The sequence below is a fragment of the Lepisosteus platostomus genome, chromosome 15 (assembly GCF_059453375.1).
Source record: "Lepisosteus platostomus isolate fLepPlt1 chromosome 15, fLepPlt1.hap1, whole genome shotgun sequence".
Lineage (NCBI taxonomy): Eukaryota > Metazoa > Chordata > Actinopteri > Semionotiformes > Lepisosteidae > Lepisosteus > Lepisosteus platostomus.
In genome coordinates this window covers 1210527-1225796 of record NC_142625.1, presented here as the reverse complement: position 1 = coordinate 1225796, position 15270 = coordinate 1210527, and the positions used below count along the sequence as shown (strand labels likewise).

At 50.3% G+C, this 15270-nt stretch overlaps 1 non-coding gene and 2 pseudogenes across 1 annotated transcript; all 3 read right to left on the bottom strand.

Moving 5' to 3' along the window:
* Positions 1-1871: 1871 nt before the first annotated feature.
* LOC148647536 (U2 spliceosomal RNA) lies at positions 1872-2074 on the bottom strand (annotated as a pseudogene).
* Positions 2075-8440: 6366 nt separating this feature from the next.
* Positions 8441-8652, bottom strand: LOC148647535 (U2 spliceosomal RNA; annotated as a pseudogene).
* Positions 8653-11286: 2634 nt separating this feature from the next.
* Positions 11287-11477, bottom strand: LOC148647534 (U2 spliceosomal RNA). The gene has a single exon (XR_015927067.1). It is a non-coding gene; the product is annotated as a U2 spliceosomal RNA (small nuclear RNA).
* Between the last annotated feature and the right edge of the window lie 3793 nt (positions 11478-15270).

The window sequence follows — 15270 nt, the reverse complement described above, 5'->3', positions numbered from 1 at the left end:
TACCTTCCTTTCCTCCTACTTCTTCCTCCTCTCCTTCTTGTTCCGAGTCGGTTGCCTCCTCAACGGCATCTGGGTAGCCTCTCTCTTGCTCCCTGGCCATCTCCGGGTCTCTCCATACACAGTCTCTATATAAATGATTTGCATTCCCACACAGAGAGCAAGTTTTCTGATAACATCTCCCCTTAGTGTGGTCCCGTGCTCCACACCTCGAACAAGAGGTGGCAGTACAGTCCTTATCCATATGTCCAAAGGAACAACATTTCCTACAGTAAGAAGGCTGATTCTGATAGTATATATAACCCTTGCTTTGACCCATAGAAAAGGCCGACGGGGGGTGCGAAAACCCATCCGGGTTACTAGCATTCCGCCTGAGTCGCACCTGATATCTGCGTCTCCCATTCCAGACCCGAAATCTATCACCAATTATTTGGGGACCTGCCAGGACATCCACGTGTCTCCACAGGTAAGCAGTAATGATGTCATCCCCAATGAAAGGGTCATGCATGTTCACTATTAGAAATCTCACATCGTCCTGAGCCAGACCCAAGATCGCAAAGTCCTGTAGCAATTCATTGTTCTTCATCTCCTCACATCTCCCAGAGACTCTCTTATAAATCTGGTCATTATTAAACGTAGCATCAAAAAAACAAAAAGGCCTGTTTCCTTGTAGGCATTTCACTTCAGCCGGTATCGCATTCAAAATTCCAAATAAAATCTTGCATTCAAACTCATATCTGCCCATCATTTCTTTCTCTCTCACCCATTTAAAGCGTAAAGTCCATTTCAGCCGAGGAGCCTGGTTGGCCCACTCGGGGTGGGCCTGGCCCTCGGCCATTGCGGAAAAAACAACCTTCCGACGCTCTTCTCACCGGTCTTCAACGTAGCCTTCTTACAAAAAAAAAAAAAAACACATCCAACAAAAAACAGGAAACAGCAAAACGAACCTTCTCCTTCGATCCAAACGTCTGCAGGCCCTGATAGCAGTCCACCAATCTCTCCCCTGATCTTGGCCAAAAGGCCGAGAAGCGATGCCCACAAAGGCGCGGACCGACGCGCGGGCGTTCCGCTGGCGCACAGTGGCGCAGGCCGACTCCTCTGGAGCCCGGGACCCGCGCAGCTGCCGGCCTCCCTGCAGCCAGAGGCCTGCCGCGGGACTCTGCTCCCCCTCTCTCTTGCCTGCCCGCCTGCCTTCCTGCCAGTCCCGGGCGGGGGCCCTGCTCTTTGATCTTCTGTCAACGGCCCGACAACGACCGCAGCCGCAGGGGGCGCCAGCCGCCCGGCCTCCTTAGCTTAGGCCCCTCCCACCGGCAGCAGCTGCGCCCAACCGGCTGCAAGCCAAAGCCGAGCGCCAGCACCTGCGGGCAGAGGCAAGGGGCAGCTCTCTCTCGGGAGGGAGGGAGGGACGGGGACGCGCGCGCACACACACACGCCTGCCTGCCGAAAAAAAAGAAAGAAAAGGTGGATATACTAAGTTTTTGGGAGGGAAAACGCCCAGCTGTCGAAAGGGGCCCGCCTGCAGGGACGGGGACGGACACACACGCAAGCAAGCAAGCAAGCAAGCAAGCAAGCAAGCAAGCAAGCAAGCAAGCCACGCCTGCCTCCCTGGGAAAAGGCTGAAAAACCTAAGTTTTTTGGAGGGAAAACGCACGGGAGCCGAAAAGGGGGCCGGCCTGCTTGCCCAGAGAGTCGAGACGCGGGAAAGCGCACAGAGGGAGCACGGGAACCGAGAGGGCGAGAGAGAGAGACAGAACACAGAGACACACAGATGGGGGACGAGGGACGAGACCCGAGAAGAAGGAGCTCCAGTCCACTTCGCTCGCTCGCTCGCTCGCTCGCTAGCTACCTACGTCTGTCTTTTCACCGCTGAGAGAAGGTGGTGCACCGCTCCCGGAGGCGCTGCAATACCGGGCCGATGCGTGGAGAGGACGGAGCAAGCTCCTGATCCAGCTCCCTGTTCCAAAAATCCGTTTAATATGTGGTCCCCCGATGGGGGACGTATCAGATATTAAACTGATAAGAACAGATTTTTTTTTTTTTTTTTTTTTTTTTTTTATTACAAGAATACAAAAGGGAACAATTCTCAACACTCACTGACAACACATGAACCACACATTACACCAAAGACACAAATACCACAACACTATCATTTACCATATAACACCACACTTCCCTAATCTCCGCCCTTATTCAAAACCACCCCTCCCATACCCGAGTATTTACATTCCAGCCAAAAATGTTTAACATCCGTAACATAAACCTATCCTATCCACATAATTCACACACAGACAAATACAGGTGATCCCCTTCTTTCCTATGACCTTTTGCCTGAATTCCGTCAGGTCAACCAACACAAACCCTTCCACCTCTCTTTAGCGGCCGAAAAACCCCACCGCACAATGTCTCTTTTGACTCGCGTCCGGATGTCTGTTTTAATCCTCCCTACCACTTCCCCACTCGTGAGATACACGGCATGCCTAACCACCTCATCCCTGGATGCCCAAATATGGAATTTAGTCAAGCTAACTACAAACCAGAGCAAAAAATTAGCACTCCATTTCCTAACCCCCGGCACCCCTTTCATAATAAGTGCGTAAGTCAGAATAAAGTCCCTTGTGGCTAAAAAACACAGAGTGGCACACTGTCCCCACACTTCTCTCGCAAAACCGCACTCCCAAAAGGCATGCCTTATTGATTCAATTTCCTTGCACCCCTGCCTAGGACACAAAGGCTGTCGCGACAGTCTGTGCTTAACCATTATCTCCCTAACCGGTAACCTTCCCCACACACCAAACCAATTTAAATCTTTAAATCGGTTATCCAATCCCCGAGGTTGAGTTCTCACCCATACTTCCCGTGCAACCCCAACTACTGCCTGTTTTTCCTCCTTTCTAATCAGTTCGTACATTTGCCTGTGATCCAAAGCTATTTTCTCCTTCCTGACCTGTGGGTGCGTCTTTACCCACCCCACAAGGTGTCTGTAATGCCAGGGTAACTTCTCCGCTTTAGGAGTTGTATTAGACCACACCACCAAGTGGCGCATCGCATGCGATAACCACAAAAGTGCGAAAAACCGACACGGATGAGACACATTCACATTTAACAGTGTGCATGAACGAGCAACAAAAATGCAGTCCAACTTCAAAGGGATGTCCGGTACTCCCCTCCCTCCCTCCTCCACCTTTCTGTACATGTCTCCCCTTTTGATATACTCATACCTCTTGCCCCAGACAAAGCCAAAGACAGCCCTTACCACCTCTCTTCTGAAACAAGCCGGTAACGGAAAAACCTCCGCCAGATATAAAAGAAGCGGCAAGATATCCGCTTTCAACACCAAAACCTTCCCCCCTAGGGAGAGCGTCTGCTGTCTCCACATACCCAACTTCTGATATAGTTTGGGGAGTTTAGACTCCCAGTTCAGCCTTGCCGAATTCTCAGATTGAAACAGGACTCCCAAAACTTTGACAGGCCCTTCAGCGACTGGGAGACCCCCGACTGCCTCCCTCCTATTCTTCCAAACCCCAAAATACTTAATAGTGCACTTATTAAGATTTAAAAAAGCCCCTGTCCCAGCCGAAAAAACCTTGACAACCTCTAGCACTCTTAAAACACTATGATCTGTAACTAAAAACAAGGCGATGTCATCTGCATAGGCAGCCACTTTCACCTGGAGCCCATTACTCCCCGGCACCAACACTCCTTCAATTACCGGATCCCGTCGAAATCGTCTAAGCAAGGGTTCAATATAAAGCACGTATAGCAGGGGGGACAATGGACAGCCCTGTCTCACTCCCCGCTGAACAGACAGAAACTCCCCCAAACTACCATTAAGACAAACTCTAGCCCCCACACCACTATACAAAACCTGTAGCCAACCAATAAAAACATCCCCAAACCCCATACGCCTTAAAACCTCCCATAAAAACTCATGGTGGACTCTATCAAAAGCTTTGTTTTGGTCTAAATTGACCAAACTAAGAGGGAGCCCCCTATCCTCAACCCATTCCACCACATCCCTAATCAGTTGCAGGTTCCAACTAATCTTTCTACCCTCCACCCCACACGTCTGATCCACACCCACCACTGCACCCATCACCCGGCGTAACCGGCGTCCTAATACCCTAGCCAAAATCTTATAATCGGAGCACAATAATTGAATGGGTCTCCAATTGTCTAGATTACATTTTTCCCCTTTCTTGTAGATTAATGTGATGATCCCAGTCCTCATGGTTGCCCCAAGACCGCCACCAGCTAAAATCTCTTTAAAAACACCGAGTAACAGGGGACCCAACTGCTCCCAAAATGTGCAATAAAACTCAATGGGTAAACCATCTACCCCCGGGACTTTACCTTTTTTTGAGCCCCACACCGCTTCTTTAAGTTCAGCCTCTGTGACCTCCCCCCCAAGATCAGACCCGTCCGGAATGTTCTCGATATCCTCCAGGAATTCCTCCCAATCATCACGATTGACTGCACTCTCTGCAAAAAGCTCTTTATAATATCTTGTCCCACATGCCACCATTTCCCCCAAATCCCTTGTGATCACCCCACTTACATCTCTTACCTCTGTAAAGAGTGCTCTTTCTTGCTTACTTCTTACAGAACCAAAAAACTGGGCCGAACATCTCTCCTGGTTTTCTAAAACTACCCCCTGCAACCGGAAGAGGAAGTCCTTAGCTTTCCTTAACCAGGCCTCCCTTAATCTAGCTTTCAACTCCGCAGCCTTTTCTGCCCGAAAGACCCCGCCCCGGTTAAAAGCTACGTATAAAGACTCCAAATCCTTCTGTAGTGCAAACAAAACACTCTTTTCCCTTAGCCTTCTCTTTTTACAATATTCCATAGAGAGCCTCGCAATGGTCTTTTTACACAGCTCCCACCACTCGGTTTTAGACGCAAAGTCAGAATATTTGCTTTTGAAACTATCAATAAAATCTGAAATTAAAACACGATACCCGACTTCTTCTAAAATGGAAATATTAAGCTTCCAATAACTGGCTTGGTAAGTTGGACCTTCTACATCAAGCGTTACCGAGAGAGTCATATGATCCGAAAACCAAACTGGGAATACTTGTTCTTTCTTGATCTTACATTTCAGTGTAATAAAAACATAGTCCAGCCGTCGACGATGACCCCTACTGTTTTGCCAAGTAAAATTTTTACTCGTCCGGCTAAACTCCTGAAAACAATCGACCAGATTAAATCGTTGAAGAAGATTTCTCAGGCCACATGCTCCTCCCCCCTGCGCGTCTGCTATGTCTATATTAAAATCTCCACCCACCACAATCTCTCTGTTGGTAAAAAACCAAGGCTCAAGATTTTTTAAGAAAGCGGCCTGCAAGGCCCTTTCTGCAGGGGCGTAAACCCCAATTATTCTTACCCTAACCCTCCACCAGCACCCGTCAACCACTAAGAGGCGTCCAGGTACCGCAGAGACCACTTCAGTCGCCTGAAACCCCGGATCTCCACATAATATCCCTAATCCCGACGAATGCACTCCTCCAATACTCCACCAAGAGGGGCCTTTCTTCCATTCTCGCGAGAATCTTACCACATCCTCCGGGTCTTTCAAATGCGCCTCCTGGATAAAACAAAAACTTGGCTTTAAATCAGCCAAATAAGTAAACACCGCCACTCTCTTTACACCATCTTTTAAACCCTGTACATTGCTTGAAATGATCTTGTGAATTCCCATTTTAACATTATTCAAAGTCAACTATCTATTCCATAAAGATCGCTAAACCCCGGACTCCCCTCAGTACTCTCTCCACTCTGATCTCCAAAAGAGACGGGAGTCATTGGTGAGACCGGAAGAAGGCTATAGCCTTGATCTATCGCAGTAACACCACTAAGTGGCAACGTCCCCCCCTCGTCTGTGTCACTAGACCCTCCCGGCTCCGGTGGACCACTCAGTTGGGGTGGTTCACCATCCTGGCCCACAAAAGAGTCACCTAAAAAGGTCTCTTCAAAGTTTTGTACGGAGTTAGTCCCAAGACCTTCCTCAGTCTCAAAAACCACATCCTCAGCCGTACTCTCCACTGCTTCCTCACCGTCTTCCTCCCTTTCCACGACATCTTCCTGCCTGTTTTCCGGAGCTTGAACCTCTTCTCCTCCTGCCTCCTCTTCAACCCTGACACCCTCCTCGCCCATACTCACGGAGCTATCCGCCTCACTGCCAGATACTTGCGATTCCTCTTCCTCTCCTGAAGATGTCAGGGCCTCTCTCTGTCTCTTTTCCTCCATCAGTGGAGCATCTTCTTCCATCACCTCCCTCCCTCTTTTCTTATCCTTTTTCTTTCTGTTGATATTTATCCATTCTGGATCCTGTGCAGTCCCTTCCTCCAGCGCCTCCTCCCCTGCAACGATAGACAAACCCTCCTCCACAGGTTCCTGATGTGTTCTTCCCTCTTTCTCCGCAGATACTCCTGGCTCCTCTCCTCCCTGCATCACCGATGTCCCTTCCCCTGGATCTGCTACAATACGGCGCAGCCCTTCCTCCAGGTGAGTATCCTCTGCCCTCCCATCCTTACACCCTGCTCCTGGATGTTCCATTCTTCTCTCTGGCCCTTCGGAGACAACTGATGCAAAACTAGCCTGTTTCCTAGGGCACATTCTATATGTGTGCCCCTGCTCTCCGCACAGGTTACAAACCATCGGGTTTACACAGTCCATCGCTATGTGCCCCACCCTGCCGCACCTCCTGCAAACCTTGCTCCTACAATCAATGGCAAAATGGTCCTTTTCCCCACATTTCCGACATGTCTTGGGCTGACCCGTATAGCTCAAATACCCTTTGTTCGACCCGATAAAAAAATTGGCTGGAGGGATCATCACTCCACCTTCTGCTGTATCACAGGATCGAAACCTCGTCATATATCTCCATTTACTAGTCCAAACATTCTCCTCATCAATAACCTTTCTTCCTTCCCCCTGGATATCCACAAACCGTCTCAAAAACGTTTTCACGTCAGCCTCAGGCACATTAGGGTTAAAAATATGTACCGTCAAGATCTTTAATTCACGAGCAAAGAGGGGCTCCACATAAAAATGATTAAGAGGCTCCCGCTCCTTCATCAGTTGGGCTTTACACCACACCCTTGTACATTCCACATCCGTTGTTAATGTAAGGTCGAAAATACATTTACCTTGAAAATCCTGCAAGGCCAAGATGTCCATCTTCTCAATTCCCAGCACCTTGTAACAAACTTCTTTCAAAAATCTTCCTCTCACCATCCATTCAGCCTGCTCCTCATGGTTCTTCAAAACAAAGCGCACCGTGCCCCTCATCTGCCCCTCACGGGACAGCGAGCGCCCGGCCGCCATTCTCGAAGGCCACTCACCCTTCGCCGCCGTCATCTGGGAGCCCCACCTTCACCCCCTGGGCTCAACCCAGGGCGATTCCAGTGGTGGCTCTGTTCTTCCTTCCGCCTCCGCTCCCTCAGATGTCTGCACGTCCTCTCCACCGGTGATGCCTTCTTCGATGTTCAGATGCTTTCCCTCCGACTCTCCTTCCCCGCCCTTCACGACCTCTGACAAGCCCTCCAGCCGCGGACAGGCCACGCACCTTTGGATCTTGGCCAAAAGGCCGAGAAGCGATGCCCACAAAGGCGCGGACCGACGCGCGGGCGTTCCGCTGGCGCACAGTGGCGCAGGCCGACTCCTCTGGAGCCCGGGACCCGCGCAGCTGCCGGCCTCCCTGCAGCCAGAGGCCTGCCGCGGGACTCTGCTCCCCCTCTCTCTTGCCTGCCCGCCTGCCTTCCTGCCAGTCCCGGGCGGGGGCCCTGCTCTTTGATCTTCTGTCAACGGCCCGACAACGACCGCAGCCGCAGGGGGCGCCAGCCGCCCGGCCTCCTTAGCTTAGGCCCCTCCCACCGGCAGCAGCTGCGCCCAACCGGCTGCAAGCCAAAGCCGAGCGCCAGCACCTGCGGGCAGAGGCAAGGGGCAGCTCTCTCTCGGGAGGGAGGGAGGGACGGGGACGCGCGCGCACACACACACGCCTGCCTGCCGAAAAAAAAGAAAGAAAAGGTGGATATACTAAGTTTTTGGGAGGGAAAACGCCCAGCTGTCGAAAGGGGCCCGCCTGCAGGGACGGGGACGGACACACACGCAAGCAAGCAAGCAAGCAAGCAAGCAAGCAAGCAAGCAAGCAAGCAAGCAAGCAAGCCACGCCTGCCTCCCTGGGAAAAGGCTGAAAAACCTAAGTTTTTTGGAGGGAAAACGCACGGGAGCCGAAAAGGGGGCCGGCCTGCTTGCCCAGAGAGTCGAGACGCGGGAAAGCGCACAGAGGGAGCACGGGAACCGAGAGGGCGAGAGAGAGAGACAGAACACAGAGACACACAGATGGGGGACGAGGGACGAGACCCGAGAAGAAGGAGCTCCAGTCCACTTCGCTCGCTCGCTCGCTCGCTCGCTAGCTACCTACGTCTGTCTTTTCACCGCTGAGAGAAGGTGGTGCACCGCTCCCGGAGGCGCTGCAATACCGGGCCGATGCGTGGAGAGGACGGAGCAAGCTCCTGATCCAGCTCCCTGTTCCAAAAATCCGTTTAATATGTGGTCCCCCGATGGGGGACGTATCAGATATTAAACTGATAAGAACAGATTTTTTTTTTTTTTTTTTTTTTTTTTTAATACAAAAATACAAATTACAACAAAAACAATACCCATTTAATCCCACAACCCAAACTTGAAAATCACTTAAACAAAATACACTAAACTCACATCAACCTGCTCATTTCCATATTCCCACCCCTTATGCAAAAAAAAACCAGGCCCTCCACACCCAAAAACCATAAACCATCCATCAATAACCATCCAGTTCAAAACAGAAATACTTCAACTCCAATTACATTCAACTTTCAACACAAATTCATATTTCCACCTATTTCACATCATTTCTTCACACAAATTAATCATAATCTAAACTAAAACAAACCCCATAAACACAAATCACCCTATTTACACTGTCCCGCCCCTTATGCTAAACAGTTCCCTCCCAACTCAACTTTCAAACCCCTTCTCAAAACTATCAAACCCCATTTCATTTACCCGTAAAACACTTGCTGTTACCCTTTTTTCAATGTCAGATTCCCCCCATTCTTTTTTCCGTACCCTCCTCTTCTTCCTTACAGTTAACCACCCTTCCTCATTCTTCCCACCTTCCGCCTTAACCATAACCTCTCTCTTCTTCTCATCTATCTCTTGCATTATACTAACCTGTTGTTCACTCACACTCTCCAACTTCTCCACACTCACAGATTCATCCACAAACCTTTCACTGTCTTCATCTATATCACTCGCCCGTACACTCTCCACACACCTATCACTGTCTCCATCTATATCACTCGCCCGTACACTCTCCACACACCTATCACTGTCTCCATCTATATCACTCGCCCGTACATTCTCCACACTTCTTCTGTTCACAGTGACACAACTGACCCTTTTCCCTTCCCCCTTCCGCTCCTTCATCTCGACTTTTTGACAATGCTTATAACCAAAACCAATCTTCCCACAAGAATGACACCGCACACAATCTCTTGTCACATGATCCCGCGACTGACACCAACTGCATAACACTGTTGTACATTGCACAGCATAATGACCTCTATCCCCACACCTTCTACATGTTAGGGGCTGTCCCGGATAAACCAGGTACCCCCTTCGTGATTCGTTTCCAAAAAACGCAGGAGGGTGAATCACCCCCCCTCCACCTACTATATCCATATACAGTCTCACCCAAAACACCCATTTCCCATCCCACACTCCATCATTGTCCAAATCCTTCTTTCCTTCACCTTGCAAAAACACATATCGCTGCAAGAAGGAAGCAATTTCCTCCTCTGTAACAAACGGATCCGATACCCATACTGACATCCGAAGCAATTGTCCCGCAAACATCGGCTCCACATGGAAAAGGCTCAGCGGAGCCTCCCCCTTCCTTTCTTGTGCCGTCTTCCACAAATCCAAACAAAGATCCCCCGACGCCAAAGTCAATTCAAACACTCCACGTTTGCCGAAATCCTGTAAACACATCATATCCACAAACCGTAAATCAAAGAAACTAGTCAAAAACAACTTGAACTTATCCCTTGTCCAGTTTTCCAGTCCTTCCCGGCTCCGAAGCGAGAAACGCAGGGAGTTCTTCCTCCACTCCTTCCTCGCCCAAGGGAACCCGGCCATCGCAACAAACGCCATCCTCAGCCCTCTTCCGGTCTCTCCAAACAATCCTGACGTCCTCTGGTCTCGTCCACAGCACGGCAAATCCTCCACGTCTCCAACAGCACCGCTCTCCCGACTCCAGCATCCACGTTCCAGCCCTTCCGGTTACTCCATCATTCCGTCCATTCCATCCGTCCCTCGCCTTCCCGACCCTCTGACTAAGATCTCGGAATTGCGGGCTTGCCGGCTTAAACCTTGATCTTAGCCAAAAGGCCGAGAAGCGATGCCCACAAAGGCGCGGACCGACGCGCGGGCGTTCCGCTGGCGCACAGTGGCGCAGGCCGACTCCTCTGGAGCCCGGGACCCGCGCAGCTGCCGGCCTCCCTGCAGCCAGAGGCCTGCCGCGGGACTCTGCTCCCCCTCTCTCTTGCCTGCCCGCCTGCCTTCCTGCCAGTCCCGGGCGGGGGCCCTGCTCTTTGATCTTCTGTCAACGGCCCGACAACGACCGCAGCCGCAGGGGGCGCCAGCCGCCCGGCCTCCTTAGCTTAGGCCCCTCCCACCGGCAGCAGCTGCGCCCAACCGGCTGCAAGCCAAAGCCGAGCGCCAGCACCTGCGGGCAGAGGCAAGGGGCAGCTCTCTCTCGGGAGGGAGGGAGGGACGGGGACGCGCGCGCACACACACACGCCTGCCTGCCGAAAAAAAAGAAAGAAAAGGTGGATATACTAAGTTTTTGGGAGGGAAAACGCCCAGCTGTCGAAAGGGGCCCGCCTGCAGGGACGGGGACGGACACACACGCAAGCAAGCAAGCAAGCAAGCAAGCAAGCAAGCAAGCAAGCAAGCAAGCAAGCAAGCCACGCCTGCCTCCCTGGGAAAAGGCTGAAAAACCTAAGTTTTTTGGAGGGAAAACGCACGGGAGCCGAAAAGGGGGCCGGCCTGCTTGCCCAGAGAGTCGAGACGCGGGAAAGCGCACAGAGGGAGCACGGGAACCGAGAGGGCGAGAGAGAGAGACAGAACACAGAGACACACAGATGGGGGACGAGGGACGAGACCCGAGAAGAAGGAGCTCCAGTCCACTTCGCTCGCTCGCTCGCTCGCTCGCTAGCTACCTACGTCTGTCTTTTCACCGCTGAGAGAAGGTGGTGCACCGCTCCCGGAGGCGCTGCAATACCGGGCCGATGCGTGGAGAGGACGGAGCAAGCTCCTGATCCAGCTCCCTGTTCCAAAAATCCGTTTAATATGTGGTCCCCCGATGGGGGACGTATCAGATATTAAACTGATAAGAACAGATTTTTTTTTTTTTTTTTTTTTATTATACAAAATACAAAATAAAACACCAGAACTACAAATACATAAGTCCAAAAACACAATCAAAAACAAAAAACAATTACACAGCTAAATCAAAGATATCATAATCTCATCCCTTATATAGACACAACCCACCCCAATACAATTCCCCTGCTCAAAAACAAACCCACAATTAACATGAAGCAGATATGCGTACATAAAATAAACAACTTACTTGAAAAACACAGTACATGATTTCCAACCCCAACCCTATTTACCATAATCCCGCCCCTTATGCAAATTACCTTCCACCCCCAAATTCACCCAACAGTCTTATTTACAAATTACAGGAACATTAAAGGACCTAGACTATTTCCAATCCCAGATATCCACTATGGATTTCCATTTCTCCTTTGCGGCATGAAAACCCCATCTTTTTATGTCCCCTTCTACCAACCCTCTCAAATTCCATAAAAGCCTTCTATATAACCCATCTACTGTACAAACAATTCCCCTCTTGACTAACAAATTCCTGGAATTCCATAACTCAAACTTAATTAAACTAACTAGCAACCATAACACAAAGCTCTTAGCGTTTGCCCCACCTCCCACCTTCAACCCATATAACACAACTGCAGGAAGTACACAGAAAGTGGAGGACAGGCTACTAAACAAAGTTTCACATTTGTTCCAGGTCCGCTGAGCAAAATTACAGTCCCAAAACACGTGGCTGATCGACTCCACCGCATGACACCCGGCTCTAGGACACTCCTGCTGCTTTGTCAGCTTATGTTTGAACAAAACCTCACGAACTGCCAAACGACCCCAAGCGGATAGCCAGTTCAAATCCATTAGATGGTGCTGTAGCCCTCTGGGCTGGACTCGCCGCCAGACCACGTTGGGGACGCCACCTACGAGGCTGGCCTCTTCAGCTTGAGTTACTGCAGAATAGAGCCGTCTGTGGTTAAGCAGGACCTGGTGATCTTTAAGCTCAGGGTGCTGTTTCAGCCAGTGTGTCGCATGCCGATAGTGCCATGGCAGATCGTTCCCATGAGGCAAACTGTTGGACCACTGAGCCAGGGCGCGCACGTGGCTAGATAGCCAGAACCTGACAAAATACTGAAAGGGATGTGAGACTGGGGAATGCAGAGCTATACACAGGCCAGACACATATATACAGTTTAGCTTTACAGGGAAGTTGGGAACTCCCGTCCGCCTTCTTCCACTGGGCGATACATATCGACTCTGCGCACATACTCATATTTTCCCCCCCACATGAACATAAAAACCTCCCTTACCAGATATCTGTTGAAGCGCGCAGGCATGGGATACACCGATGCTAGATAAACCAGCACAGGCAGAAACACCACTTTCAGGATCAGGACTTTACCTACAAAGGACAGCTGCTTGTTCTTCCAGTGCGTCAGCTGCAGCCTAGCCTTCTCCAGCCTCTGGGACCAATTGCACCAAGCAGCATCCTGTGCCGTGAATAACACCCCTAGAATCTTAAGGGGCCCTTGACAGATGTCCAATCCATGCGCTGGTCCCAGCTGTTCTTTCCAAGGCCCGAAGAACTTGATCTGACTTTTCCCCCTGTTTAGCTTTGCACCTGACGCGAGGGAGAAGTTCTCGAAGACGTCCAAGGCCGCCTGTAGGCTAAGGTAAGAGCTGAGAAATAAGGTAACATCGTCAGCATATAATGCCACCTTAACTCTTTTTCCTCCACTCCCAGGTACGAGGATCCCGTCAATGGATGGCTCCTTCTGGACTGCCCGCGCATAAGGTTCCATATATAGTGCAAAAAGTAATGGGGACAGGGGGCAGCCCTGACGCACACCAGACTCTTGGAGAACCAGTCCTCCCAGGTGCCCGTTCACCAGAACTCTACTGCCAACCTGTGAGTACAGTATTTTTAACCAGCCCAGCATGACAGGGCCGAATCCCATCTTCTCCATCACTTGCCAGACAAAGGTGTGTGAGACATTGTCAAAAGCTTTTTCTAGGTCCAAGCTGGCGATCAGCAACGGGACGTTCCTGTTCTCGGACCACGCTATCACATCCCGTACTAGTTGGAGGGTCCAGCTGGCACGCCGACCTCGAACCCCGCAGGTTTGGTCCCAACCGATCACATGAGCTAGGACCCCCTTCAAGCGGTTTACCAGCACTTTAGCGATCAGCTTATAGTCCACGCACAACATCTGCAGCGGCCTCCAGTTCTTAAGGTCCTTTGCAGGTCCTTTTTTATACAACAGTGTGAGGATTCCCTCCCTCATAGACTCACACATAGCCTTCCTACGAAAGATTTCCTCCGTCACCTGAAGTAAGATTGGCCCTAAGATATCCCAGAACGTCCGATAAAATTCGGCTGGTAGTCCGTCTTTACCTGGTACCTTACCAGCCTTCATGCCGAGCAGAGCGTCGCCAAGTTCCTGCAAGCTTATAGGAGCCTCCAACTGTTCTTGGGCTTTGACAGGAACCTGCGCTGTAATACCGCTCAGCAGCTTTGCACCCATGGCCTCGTCCACCGTCTTTAGGGAAAAAAGACATTGGTAAAAGTGCCTCACCACTTCCAGCATCTCCTCACTACTAGTAACTATTTTCCCCTCCGAAGTCTGAATGCCAGTCATCACACTGCGCTTCTGTCTCTGACGAATTTGCCGGAAGAAAAAACTGGAACATGTTTCGTGAGATTGTATGAACTGCACGTGGGCTCTGAACAGGTAACTCCTTGCCTTTTGCTCGTGATAAGTGCGCAGTTCAGCTTTAGCTGCTGCAATATCTTCAGGGCACACTGACATATCCTTATTACACTGGGAAAACAAGGTGTTTAATCTTTCCTGCAGCGCCCTGCCCTTCTGCCGCTCACGCTTGAGCCTTGCTCTGCCATAAATTCTGGTCTCCTTTCTAATTTTCTTTTTTAAGTGTTCCCACCAATCAATCAGGGGAGTCCCCAGATTCCTCTCCTTCCACCATGTTTGCAATTTGTACCTCATTACCTTGACATATTCGTCTTCTCTTAGGTTCTCCGTATTTAACTTCCACACCCCACGCCCAAACTGGTTCCTTAAATGTGGAAAATGGGCCTCTACTAGGGCATGGTCAGAAAAACCTACCGGCAGCACCACCACCTTCTCCACAGGTACGTCCAGTGAGGCGAATACATAATCAAGGCGTTTCACAGTACCTTGAGCGTTCCTCCACGTGGCCTCTGCTTTCTCCTTTCGGATCCGGTAGGCGCAGTCGTAAAGTCCAAACTGTGCTAGAAGAAGATTGAGCTGCTTTGCCCCTGGATCCCTCTTATCTTGGAGGTCCACGTTAAAGTCTCCTCCCATGATGATCCATTTGTTGGTAAGGCAAACAGGATAAAGTTCCTTAAAGAAATCTGCCCGTAAAGCCATCATTGCCGGGGCATACACACACACACACCGAAAGCAATTCTCACCCGAACAAATATCCAAATATAAGGCTCTCCCAGGCACTACATTCACACATTTCTCCACTATAAAATTGCGATTGCCAAATAAAACTCCAACTCCCGAGGAGTGGACACCTCCGATATTCCATCTAGAATCTCCTCTGTCCCACTCACGAGTGAACTGTATGACGTCTCTTTCATCTTTTAGATGGACTTCCTGCACCAAACAAATATCAAAAACCATGGTTTTCAGGTAAGAAAAAAAGGCCGTCCTCTTTACTAAGTTCCTTAAACCCCGAATATTTAAAGTTAATATTTTCAACATTAGGGGGCAGTAAAAAGGCTCATCAGCTCCATGTAGGCTTGACGCACTGACGCCTCCCTTTGTCCCTGCAAATATAGTTTATCTATTTTACCTC